General features: G+C 37.1%; 2 pseudogenes; both read left to right on the top strand.

Annotated features, from left to right (window-relative positions):
• Positions 1-5,191: 5,191 nt before the first annotated feature.
• LOC147464737 (uncharacterized) lies at positions 5,192-5,786 on the top strand (annotated as a pseudogene).
• A 5-nt stretch (positions 5,787-5,791) lies between these two features.
• LOC147464736 (mitogen-activated protein kinase kinase kinase 2 pseudogene) lies at positions 5,792-6,366 on the top strand (annotated as a pseudogene).
• The last annotated feature ends 4,870 nt before the right edge of the window (positions 6,367-11,236 follow it).

The raw sequence follows: 11,236 nt of genomic DNA, 5'->3' as shown, positions 1-11,236 counted from the left end.
AGTCAGCTTCATCCCATGGATTGACAATTATTCGTGGTTCTCGCTAAATCTGCAATAAGATAGGAGTGAGGTTAGACGCACGTCCCACAAGAGGTAACTAAAAAAATAATCAACATTAGACTTTCTAAAGTTTTTAGAACACGCAAGAATACCTCTTTTGAACTTTTTGTGAAAGTGACTTGTTGACATGTCACATTAGCAGAGTTCTTGTATCTATCTTATCGACGAGAAATATTCAATATATCCATATGATTATGGACAAAGTCCTTGACTTGTTGAAATGCCTCATCATTAACCAACCCCACCATAATTGGTGATAGAGGTTGAAAATCGTTCATAAGCATGAAGGGATTAAACTTAATCGTAATATGATTTGCATCATATTAACAAACTCCAAACTAGAGAGGTAATCTTCCCAATTGAATTGTTTCACGCTAATGTAGGTTCTTAGCATATCCTCTAGCACTTAATTAACATTTGCAAGTGTTAAGGTTCAGGCCATCTAGCCGGACACCCATCACATTGACCATACTAACCTTATCTATTCTTTTAATCATATAGAACAATAAGGAGTTATAAAGTAATTCCAAATCCTCACCGAGAGCTCCAACCACATTGTGCTCATGTCTGATCTTCTTCTCCCTTGCACTCCACACACATTGCGCACTCTTCAAGTGGTATTGCAGTTGGAGTGAAGGTCTTGTATCATTGCAATGTCGTGGAGGAGAATAGGACGAAGCTATAAAATTTTCAAAATTATCTTGTAGCTAAAATTTGACTAAGTAAAAGATCGATTTAGCTTGGTTCCATAATCCTTGCTGCAAATGTCATGGTCTACTTTCTAAATTCCAAATTTAGCATAATTGAGTTTGGCAATGCTTATAGATAGCAAATTTACTGATTGACTGTAAAACTATTTCATGTCTATGTTACTTGATAGATCAGCTTTGCAAATTTAGGTGCATCAGAGTAGCAAATTCTGGAAGGTGATTATTTTGAGGTGCCAAAACTGATAGATCTACATTTACATTACTTAAACTACTGAACCTACATTTATGGCGTACTGTGTAAAATGATGAATCTACACTAATGCTATCTAAATCGGTGGATCTATATTTATGGTTGTACTATCTAATTGGCAATCTGCACTAGCATTACCTAAACTAGTAGATTTGCACTAAATAATTTGGTGTTGCTTAAATTGGTGAATTGACACCATGTTGACGCTTGTACACTGCCTAAATTAGCAAATTTGTGTACTTGACCAAGGCAAATCATAAGATATAATACATTTATCACTTGTTTGACACAAAATTTGAGTATGTTGGGTAATGAAATACTTACGAGATTGTTATCGATTATTCCAAATCACCTTATGTGATATGGTTTAATTTAGAAGTAATTAAAATGCTTACGGTGGATAGACCAACGAGGCATTCATCATAATAAAAAGATTCATCATAGCAATTAGCAATAAGTATTTAGAGAAAATATAAATGTAAAAGGAAATAAACTTGCTTGATTGATCAAAATGAGAGTGAATTACAAGTTAAGCATGGTGGCCTTATAATGAAAGGTGGCAATAAATGATGAAAAGTGATATACACCATATGTGGAAAAATGTCAAGTAGCATGTGGGCTATGTAATGAAAATTTATAGATAATTATTTATTGCAGGTGGCAAAAGAATAAGTGAATTATGGACTATGCAAAAGGATAGCAAGTTTATGGATATTTCATTATTAAAGTGCTCTTTATGAGCTATGGTCACTTTATGTGTGGGCAGACAATTTGTAATCATTTTAAGCATTCAAGAAATTTGTAAGTAAATATGTGCAAGAGGAAAATGCTCACTCTTGCACCGGGGGGGGGGATTGCACCCAATGTCTGTGTCCTTCTTTTCTCTTCTCACATCTCCTCTCTCAACGTGCCTGTGTAGCACTCCGCTATCGGAGATGTGCCTGCATGTGCTCTCCTACTTCTCTCTCTCTCTCTCAAATCGTGTACTATTTGTACATATGTGCATTTTGCCAAGTATGCAGATATGTTGATTCAATTGTCTGCAACATGCTATTTGTGTATTTTGCAGGCCCTCTGTGCACTTGACTACAACAGTGGTATCAAAGCAACAAGGCTATGATCTTGTTAACAATCGATCAAAGAGATCCGAAAATTGGCATTTGAACAAGGATACAATTATGCACTAGAGCCGAGTGCACTTACATAATTATTTTTTGGTTAATTTAAATATTTTTGTTTTATTCCTCTTTCATGTTACCTGTTTCTTGTAAATCTTTGGATGCCTCAATGTTTAATCCTTCATTAATTTGTAATCGGTGAAAGTTATCCTAATAGGATATAAAAATTATGATATTTTATATATTGAGTAAAATCTAATTATTGCTAATACCTCAGTTAGCGCTCGATAGATATTGATATAGCTTGTTAAAACAGTGGTAAGATGGACATGAGGCTAGATATGATTAAGAAGAATATGTCATTAGATTGAGGATGTGTATAGTACAAGAAGAAGTTCTTCATATCAACGGAGGCTTAGTTAATCCTTACCTTGGCTCCCAAGAGACCAATTCCAAGAGAAGTAGAAGAAGAAGGCATGGTGAGATGTAAGAAGAAGGATGGATAGAAGAAGAATTGGAGAAAATTTAACATTGTAGACACAATCCTAAGAGACCTCAAGAATTTTTTTGAATGAGTTTCATTAAAGATCTAATGGATATGGGAAACAACCCCAAGTGACTACAAAGTCTCAAAATTTGAAGGACCTGTGTAGCATCTTGATAAAACCCATCACTCGGCAAACTCAACATATGAAGCGGAGTAGGCATGATGGAGTAATAGACTAAGGGGCCAGTATTATCGTGCTCTAGTAAGGTAAGGGGCAACCATTACCAAGGTTGTAGTAGCATCAAACCAATGCACTCTTTGACCACCCCACAATGGACATCTTTATTGTTTGATGGTGATAGTAGGGTGGGCCTTATTCGGCGGTGGTTGTTTGTTAGCTCCATAGTCGTCAACACAATAGCGGCAATAGCCCGACAATGTGCATGGGAGGCACATACCCATGTAGCCCACCACCCATTCCACCCATGCAAACAAAAACGTTGTGGTGGTAGGCAAGAAATTGACAACAACAAAGAGCGGTTTGAGCTCGTGAGTTCGTAGCCTGCTAAAATTAGGGCATGCCAACCTTTTGCTCAGCCGTTATCCCAAAGACAATGACTATCAGTTTAATAAAAAAGGGTCGCTAAGCACTCATGCAAAAGAAAAAGAATTGCCTCTATATATATCTCTCGCTCTCTCTTCCTTTCTACCAACTCTCCTTTGACTCCAGTTGCCTACCCAGTAGCACTCGCACTGCTTTGCGCCCCATTTTCCACATGATATCACCGTAGGACTGGCACACACATAACCTGGTTTTTCTCTACGTTGTGGGTGTGCTGATGATCATGGTGGAGAGAGACGGGAAAAAAACAATAGATAGCTACGACCCTTGCAGTGTGAGGAAATGCGGGTCTTCTTGACCATCATCATCATTTTAAGAAAGCGATGGCCTTACACATGCGCATAGGAGGGCTACATCTGTTGCTTGAGATTTTAGACAAGTGCAAGTTGTTTGATGGAAGGGCAACAATTGCAAACTACCATATAATAGGAAATTTGTGGCTTGTCCTGCTATCACAAATATAAATTTACATGTGCAAAGATGCCTAAATGCCCTACTTATCCATTTTCTTGATTCTACTTTGCATGCATGTGCACATAGCATCTGCTTCTAATGTTTTTTGATTGCATAACCAAATGATGACAAGATTTTATACGCGTAGCATTTTTCTCCCCGAGAATGCAAAGCAATACAAGCAAGATAGAACAGACCCAAGAGTTGAAAAACATTGAAGTAAAGTTGGTCTCTTCTTTCAAAATTCATCTTTTTCTTCCATTCCTATTGCAATAGTTGAAAATGATTAGCGCAATCTAATGATGAGCAAGTATATTGATCCAACTAAAATTCTTTAGGTGTATAACATTTATGAGGAGACACCTTCTTGAGATCCTATTGAAAATGAGAGATCAGATTGTTTACAATGTAATGTGTCTAATTCCTTATGGGATGGTAGGGTGTGGTTTACACACCATGAGGCCTTCCACCTCATTGCTCACTAGTCGTGATTAGCGTTTTATGCATTAAAGCTTCATGATGGGGCAAACCTAACTTATGCCCCTAGTAAACTCTCCCTTAGTCCACATGCATGATTACATATCCAAAATGATTCCCACATATGTATGCATGACCCATGGACCTTTCTAGCACCTTTCCACTGCATAATGGAGCCAATAGATAGGCCAAAACAGCCCCAAAAAGGTGTACATGAGTTTTCAACTTGTACTCTCCTCTTTGGTTAATTTGAATGATCTCTCACACCTCATTGATGATGTCACTCAACCTACCACTTCTTCTCCTATATATTGAGCTCATTTCTATGCTCACAGAAAATGTAACTTGATGCTACATTGAGAACTTGACCAATTTTTGTCATTTTGTGTTCTTAAGCATTCTCTATATTAATTAGGATTAGTGTTGTCAAATCATGAATGGGACATTAACCCGTCCTCCTTAACCACACTTATCTATCACGTCAAATTTTTAAACTATGTCCAATGCTCAACTCCCACTTATACTTGGATATATTCTCTTGACTGACCAACCTCTCATATGCCCCTCTTTTAGCCATCCCCTTTTTGCCTCTTGCCTCCACCGTATGCACAAGATGGGAAAATGATTTGTAAACATCCTATACTCATGCATCTTGAAGGTTTCTCATGATGCAAGTGTAAACTATATGGTTTCAAGGTAAAAAAGAGGCTATTGTTTTCTAAGTTGCCTAATAATTCATAAGCTAGGTAATTTAATAATTGAGTTATTGATAAAAGGGCTTTTGACAATAACTAATAAAGCCAGGTTACATATACACAATGTTTGATTTTGTGGTTTTGATTACATTGAAGGATAAATCTGAAATCTATATTGATAGGTTTTGAGGTTGTAAATTGAAGGAACTTGCCCGTGAAAAATGAGCTCAAATAGAGTTGAGGTATTTCCTTTGCCTAGATTTTCTTAGAGGAGAAGATGATGTATGTGAGCTGATTGTGAAGTCTTTTACTCAAGATCATGCAGCATTTATTAGACAAGGACAAAAATGTCTCTGATTCAAATGCGGCAAAGAGTCCAAGCTCAATGGCTAAAGGTTTGGGCTCCCCTCTAGCATGGCATGGCAGGCCAACATCTCCTGCCCGTGCCTCAACACTTAATTAACAAGAGACAATTAGAGAAGTCTCTTTTGAAGCTCAAAGGCCACACACTAGAGTGGACTTTGTCTCCACTGAATCATGCTTAGTCATTAGATGCAATGACCAAAACATTAGAAAGATCTCTCAACAATGCTTTGATGGCATGTTCATTTCCTCTAGGGGGCAATCAAAATCTCCTCTCAACATTTTACTCTTCCACATCCAGCTCATCACTTGGCTATCCAGATGCCTCGCACAATGACATGAGATATCTCACTAATGCATCAGGAACGTCAAGTGGCTCTGCTCAGTTGCCACCATTGGCAATTGGTAGACTATGAGAAGAGGCCATTGCATCACAAGAAGCTCAAAGCATGCATCAGGTCCTCAAGTGTGGTTTTGATGTTTGTGGTGATGGGATAGACATGCAAAGGCTCCCCTTGATACTTGCAGCTCTTGCAGCATCTAGAGACCGTTGTTTTGTGGCATCAATCAATCCATTGGAGAGCTTATGCCAATGAAACATTTGAAGTTTCAAAACATGACTAATGATGAAGAGAAAGCTTTTTACATGACTTGTCTAGAAAGAGAAATCTCGTTATATAAAGAGATAAGACACAAACATATTGTTGGTTACATAGATATGGACAAAGATGAAGAGGCAGTGTTCTTTATATATTTTTGGACGATGTTTTTTAGCGGATCTATTCAAAGCATGCTAGAAAGATTTGGCACATTTAGTGAGTCTCTTGTTCCTGTCTACAAAACACAATTACTTCTTGGTCTTGAGTATCTTCATAAGAAAAAAAGTTTTCATAGAGATATCAAAGCTGGAAACATGCTTGTTGATTCTAATGTTTTTGTGAAATTGGCTGCTTTGGAGTATCTAAAACATTTCATGAGGACACAATAACTGATGCTTGCAAATCCATCAAAGAGTCTATTTTTTGGATGGCACCAAAAGTTATAATAGGAGACAATTATGTACGTCATGTAGATATATGGAGTGTAGGATGCATGGTGATCAAGATTCTTATTGCCATCATGTATATCTAAACACATGAGTTGAAGTAACTTAGAATCATTGTCAAAACTTGTTTTCCTACTCAAACAATGCATATTATAAAAGAGCTAAGCACGACAAACTATACCAAATCTCAGGCTTCAAAAACCTCTTACATGTGCTAGTTTAATGATCGTTATAAGTCTATACATCATACAAGATCATTCTCACTAATGAGTGGGATAATTTGTGACTAGGTTGAACAAAAACAAGGTAAGTTCTCTTCTTTTTTTGGTTTTTCTTTTACGTAGTCACTTAGCACAACATTATGCACCACCTCTTAAAACGTCTTCTTATACAACAATCCCTCAATTTATTTTACTCGTTTGATAAATGCTCACTTTGTTTACTTGTTTTAAGTGATTTTGTTGTAGATATACCTAAGGAGCTACACTCAGGTAGTTTTGGACTTTTACAACAATGGAGAATACCACCACACAACTTTAAAAGCTACTCACATGAGCTAAGGTGATGTCAAATAAAATATACTCCAATTTGATGACAAAAAGGTAGTCAATGTTTTGTCTTTTATGCCTTGCTTAGTCCATTGGTCGTGTGCACACATATTTGCATTTAGGCAGTGTGTAAATGTTCATCTTAGTGTAGATTGTCCAATTTAGGCAACACCAATTATCCGTGTAGATCCATCGATTTAGGTAGCATGAGTGCAGATTTGCTTATTTAGGCAGCATACCAGCAAACAATAGATTCTCTAGCTTAAACATTACTAGTGCAAATTTGTCGGTTTAGGTAGCACAAGTGCATATTCACTGATTTAGGTAGCACGCTTGATTAGTATTGATTCGTTGATTTAGGGAACATTGATTACAAAATCATGTTGCAGTGATTGTCCACCACTGCCCCTAGTATGATTTTGTTACCCAGGTATATAATGAACGTGATTTGGATTTGGATTTGGTGTTGGAGTTGGAGTTGGATTTTTGAATTTGGTTTATGATCATATGATTTCAATAGTATACATTGAATTAATGAAATTTGATTATGTAACAATGGTTGTGACGAATGATATCTACATACATTCAGACATATGACATATACTGTCTATTCTCGTGGTATGGGACATTATAATATACAGCATGTGGATGACGGTAGGCATAAGCAAATTCATTTGTTTCAGTTTATGGCTTTTTATTTTGTTCCATGATATTTTTTATACATAATTTTAACCATTATTTTTGAAGTATGATTTGCTGCTGGCCAACACCATATTAGTGAATTTGAAATTTTCCAATAATCACTTTCAAAAGGAGCTTAAGATTTGAACACATGGCCAAAGCTTTGAGATCATGGCTCAAAAGAGATTTTCAAGTACTATCTTATAGAAGGAGTTGGCCTTTAAAAAAAGTTTGAGATTTGTCCATATGGCCAAATCTTTAAGACATCGGTGATTTTCAAATTGGCTCTAAAGTCTCAAACTCTCTAATATGGTGCTTGCAGATTCCTTACTTAGCAACTAAAGGTGGTCGCTTCCTAACGGAAAGGTATGTAATGGAAATCGATAAATAGTTATTTATTACAATTGTCATGCAATAAAAGCATAAGTGAACTATGCACTATGCAAAAGGATAGCAACTTTATGGATATTTCATTATTAAAGTGCTTTTTATGAGCAATGGTCACTTTATGTTCGGATGAACAATTTGTAATCATTTTGAGCATGCAAAAAATCTATAAGTAAATATGTGCAAGAGAAAACTGCTCACTCTTGTATGGGGGGAGATTGCACCCAGTGTTTGTGCCCTTTTCTCTTTTGACCTCTCCTCTCTCACTGTGCCTGTGTAGCATTCGTCTATAGGAGGTGCACATTAATGTGATCTCATTCTTTCTTTCCTTTTCTATCTCTCTCAGATCGTGTATTGTTTCTCAATTGTGCGTATGTGCGACTCACCAAGTATGCGAACCTATTGATTTTATCATTTGTAGCATGATATTTGTGTGTTTTTTAGGTTCTTCGTGTACCCACCAACTATAGTAGGCTATACCAAATAGGCACATGTGAGGCTTATAGGGTCCTTATGAAAAATGTGACTATACACATAAATGGTGCATGCTTGGCTTAAGGGTTTGTTCTCATCATGAGTGCAAGCTATAGGATTACCTCAACAAATGCCCTCATAATCTGAAGCTTACATGATATAGCATGGATTTTGATAAAAGAGTCTAATACAGGTTACATTAAGGAGTAACTATATAGGGCTCATAAAGATCAAATCTGATGCAAGAAAAATAGTGTAGGTCTTACCTACAAAGTATATGGTTTGAGGAAGTGTTTAAACACTTACAGATGCAAGTCATCACTTTCTTTAGGGAACTATGAGCCTCCTTCTATGCATTACCTTCCTTGATTTTTGGGAATTTGGAGGATTCTAATGTTGATGTATATGTGGGTGCACTTGGTTTTTTGAACTGGGTTGGTGCATATCTACTTCTCGTTGTAGTGAAGGCACACCTTGGTGGATGTAGTGCTTGTGTATATGAAAAGATGGATGCAATAGGTTTATACAAAATGTGGAAATAAGCTCATGCAAATCTGTTGGCTTGGGGCTACTTGGGTAATTTTTGGATTGGATAAGACATACATTGCTTTGTGCTTAGGCTTATGGAGACTTTGCCATGGAAGTAGCAAACTTTGTTCACGGTTCTTGATGCTAATGTGTTGGAGTTGTTGATGGCACAAGAGCATGGGCTTGGATAATTTGACTTTTAAATTGAAAGCCAAAAGGTGCCAAAAGGTTTCAATGGGAAGGGGTGCTTTGAATGAGATTGATTTCAAAGTAAAAAACCTTCAAGCTTGGTATATTGCAAAAGGGTAGTTGAATTTCAAACAACATTACAAAAGAAAATGTTCATTTGGCTTTTAAGCCATGCATCTACACACTTTCAAAAAGAAAACAGGGGAACACACACACACACACACACACACAACACACAAAGGTTTATGAGCAGTGTTAGCAAATAAATAAAACAAAGAGGGGAACAAACAAACAAGCATACACACACAAAGCAAAGATTTATGAGCACGGTTAAGTAAAGAAATCAAGCATAAAAATGTATGAAAAAATTAATAAGATTTCCTTGTTCAATGCTTGGTCCAAATGAGACAATAAATTTGCGCATTTGAAACATTTGGAAAATCGCTATACACACAAATGCATTTCAATAGTACAATCAAGTGGGGTAACTCGGCTTGGAGAAAGCGAGAAGAGCAAGAAACAAAACATAATCAAGAAAGTTTTAATAAAGAAGAAAAATCACACAAATTTTAATGCTCAATCTTATTATCCCTAAACATTGGCTAGGGGAGTAGCCATATAGACTTGCCAAAATCCAAAGAGAGAGATACTTAGGCTTGAGATTAATTAGCTGCATTTCTAAAGAGATATGAATCAATTGAGTGCTTAGAGAGAGAGAGAGAGAGAGAGAGAGAGAGATCACTAAATCTAGCATAGAGGTCTAATGGATACAATTAAAAAATTCTAATTATTCATTAGCTCTGATACCATGTGTAATATCTATGGTGGATAGAACAGCGAGGCATTCATCATAATAAGAGATTCATAACAACTAGCAATAAGTATTAGAGAGAATATGCAATGTAAAATAAACTTGCTTGATTGATTAGAATGAGAGAGAGAATTGCAAGTTAAGTATGGTGGCCTTATATATGCTCAAAATAGAAGGTGGCAGTAAATGATGAAAAGTGATATGCACCACATGTGGAAAAAAGGTCAAGTACCATGTGGGCTACACCAAATAGCATGTGACTATAATTGTGTAGCACGTGTGAGGCTTACAGATTCCATAGGAAAAATGTGACTATACACATAAATGGTGCATTCTTGTCTTAAGGTTCTCACCATGAGTACAAGTTACAAGCTTATCTCAACACTAGTTTCATTCAATGTTGGACGGGCGACTCACACACCCATGAAGTGCATGCAAACACTACCTAGATCAACATAATGTCAATCGAGGACACAGATGACACGATACGCACACGGAGGAAATCTCTGTAGCTTGTCAGGCTGAGACCATCCTATACATACAACACTCTAGAAGGCCAACTAAACCACAATCAAGAACCTCACTGCCCTCAACTACACCACCTAGCCACATACACACATACGGAAGGTAACTCACCTAATCATGCCAGATTCATACGAAACTTAAGGAACACCATCCACTCACTAGGATACACCTGTCCCTAAGCTTCTACACTCAAAACCCTCACTCAAAACCCATCTGCGGAAAACGCCTAGGATGACAGAGCAGAATTTTGAAAGTGCCCGAAACTGAAATTTATGAGTACCTATGCATAACTTATGTTGCCACGATTCTATAGACTACTAGCACGTAGAAAACAGACATCGTTTGATACACTTACGGCCACAAATAGCTCGTAGATGTGTCGACGTGTGCGCTTCGTCTCGCGTGGAATGCTTGGCGTTGTCGCGTAGCTCTCCTCTAGCCTACAGCAATGGTGCAGTCAGATCTCCAATGTGTTGAGCGAGCCGGGCGTAGCGAGAGGATAAAGCTCACGCTCACTCTCTTTCTCTCTCACACACAGTAGACGGCAGCGCTAAAATTTTGATTATGATTAAAAGTCCTTTTTACAAAATGACCTAGGTACCTTATATACTAAGGCTACCTTAGGTTTAACCAAAAAATGGGGTTGAAAGGGTCAAATGGCTTTGTATTTACAATTTGGAAGTGCCATTGCACCCCGGCTTCTGAAACTAGAATAACTACTCATTACAAATGACGTTTATAGCCATAATCCGTAGCATTTCATAACTCGCAAAAGATAAGACTTTGGTACAAAACTTGAGTTATGTTGTGTTG

Source organism: Adiantum capillus-veneris, chromosome 1 (genome assembly GCF_014529385.1).
Source record: "Adiantum capillus-veneris isolate H3 chromosome 1, ASM1452938v2, whole genome shotgun sequence".
In the NCBI taxonomy this organism is placed as follows: Eukaryota; Viridiplantae; Streptophyta; class Polypodiopsida; order Polypodiales; family Pteridaceae; genus Adiantum; species Adiantum capillus-veneris.
The sequence above is the reverse complement of the archived record's forward strand: the minus strand, read 5'-3'. Positions and strand labels throughout refer to the sequence as shown.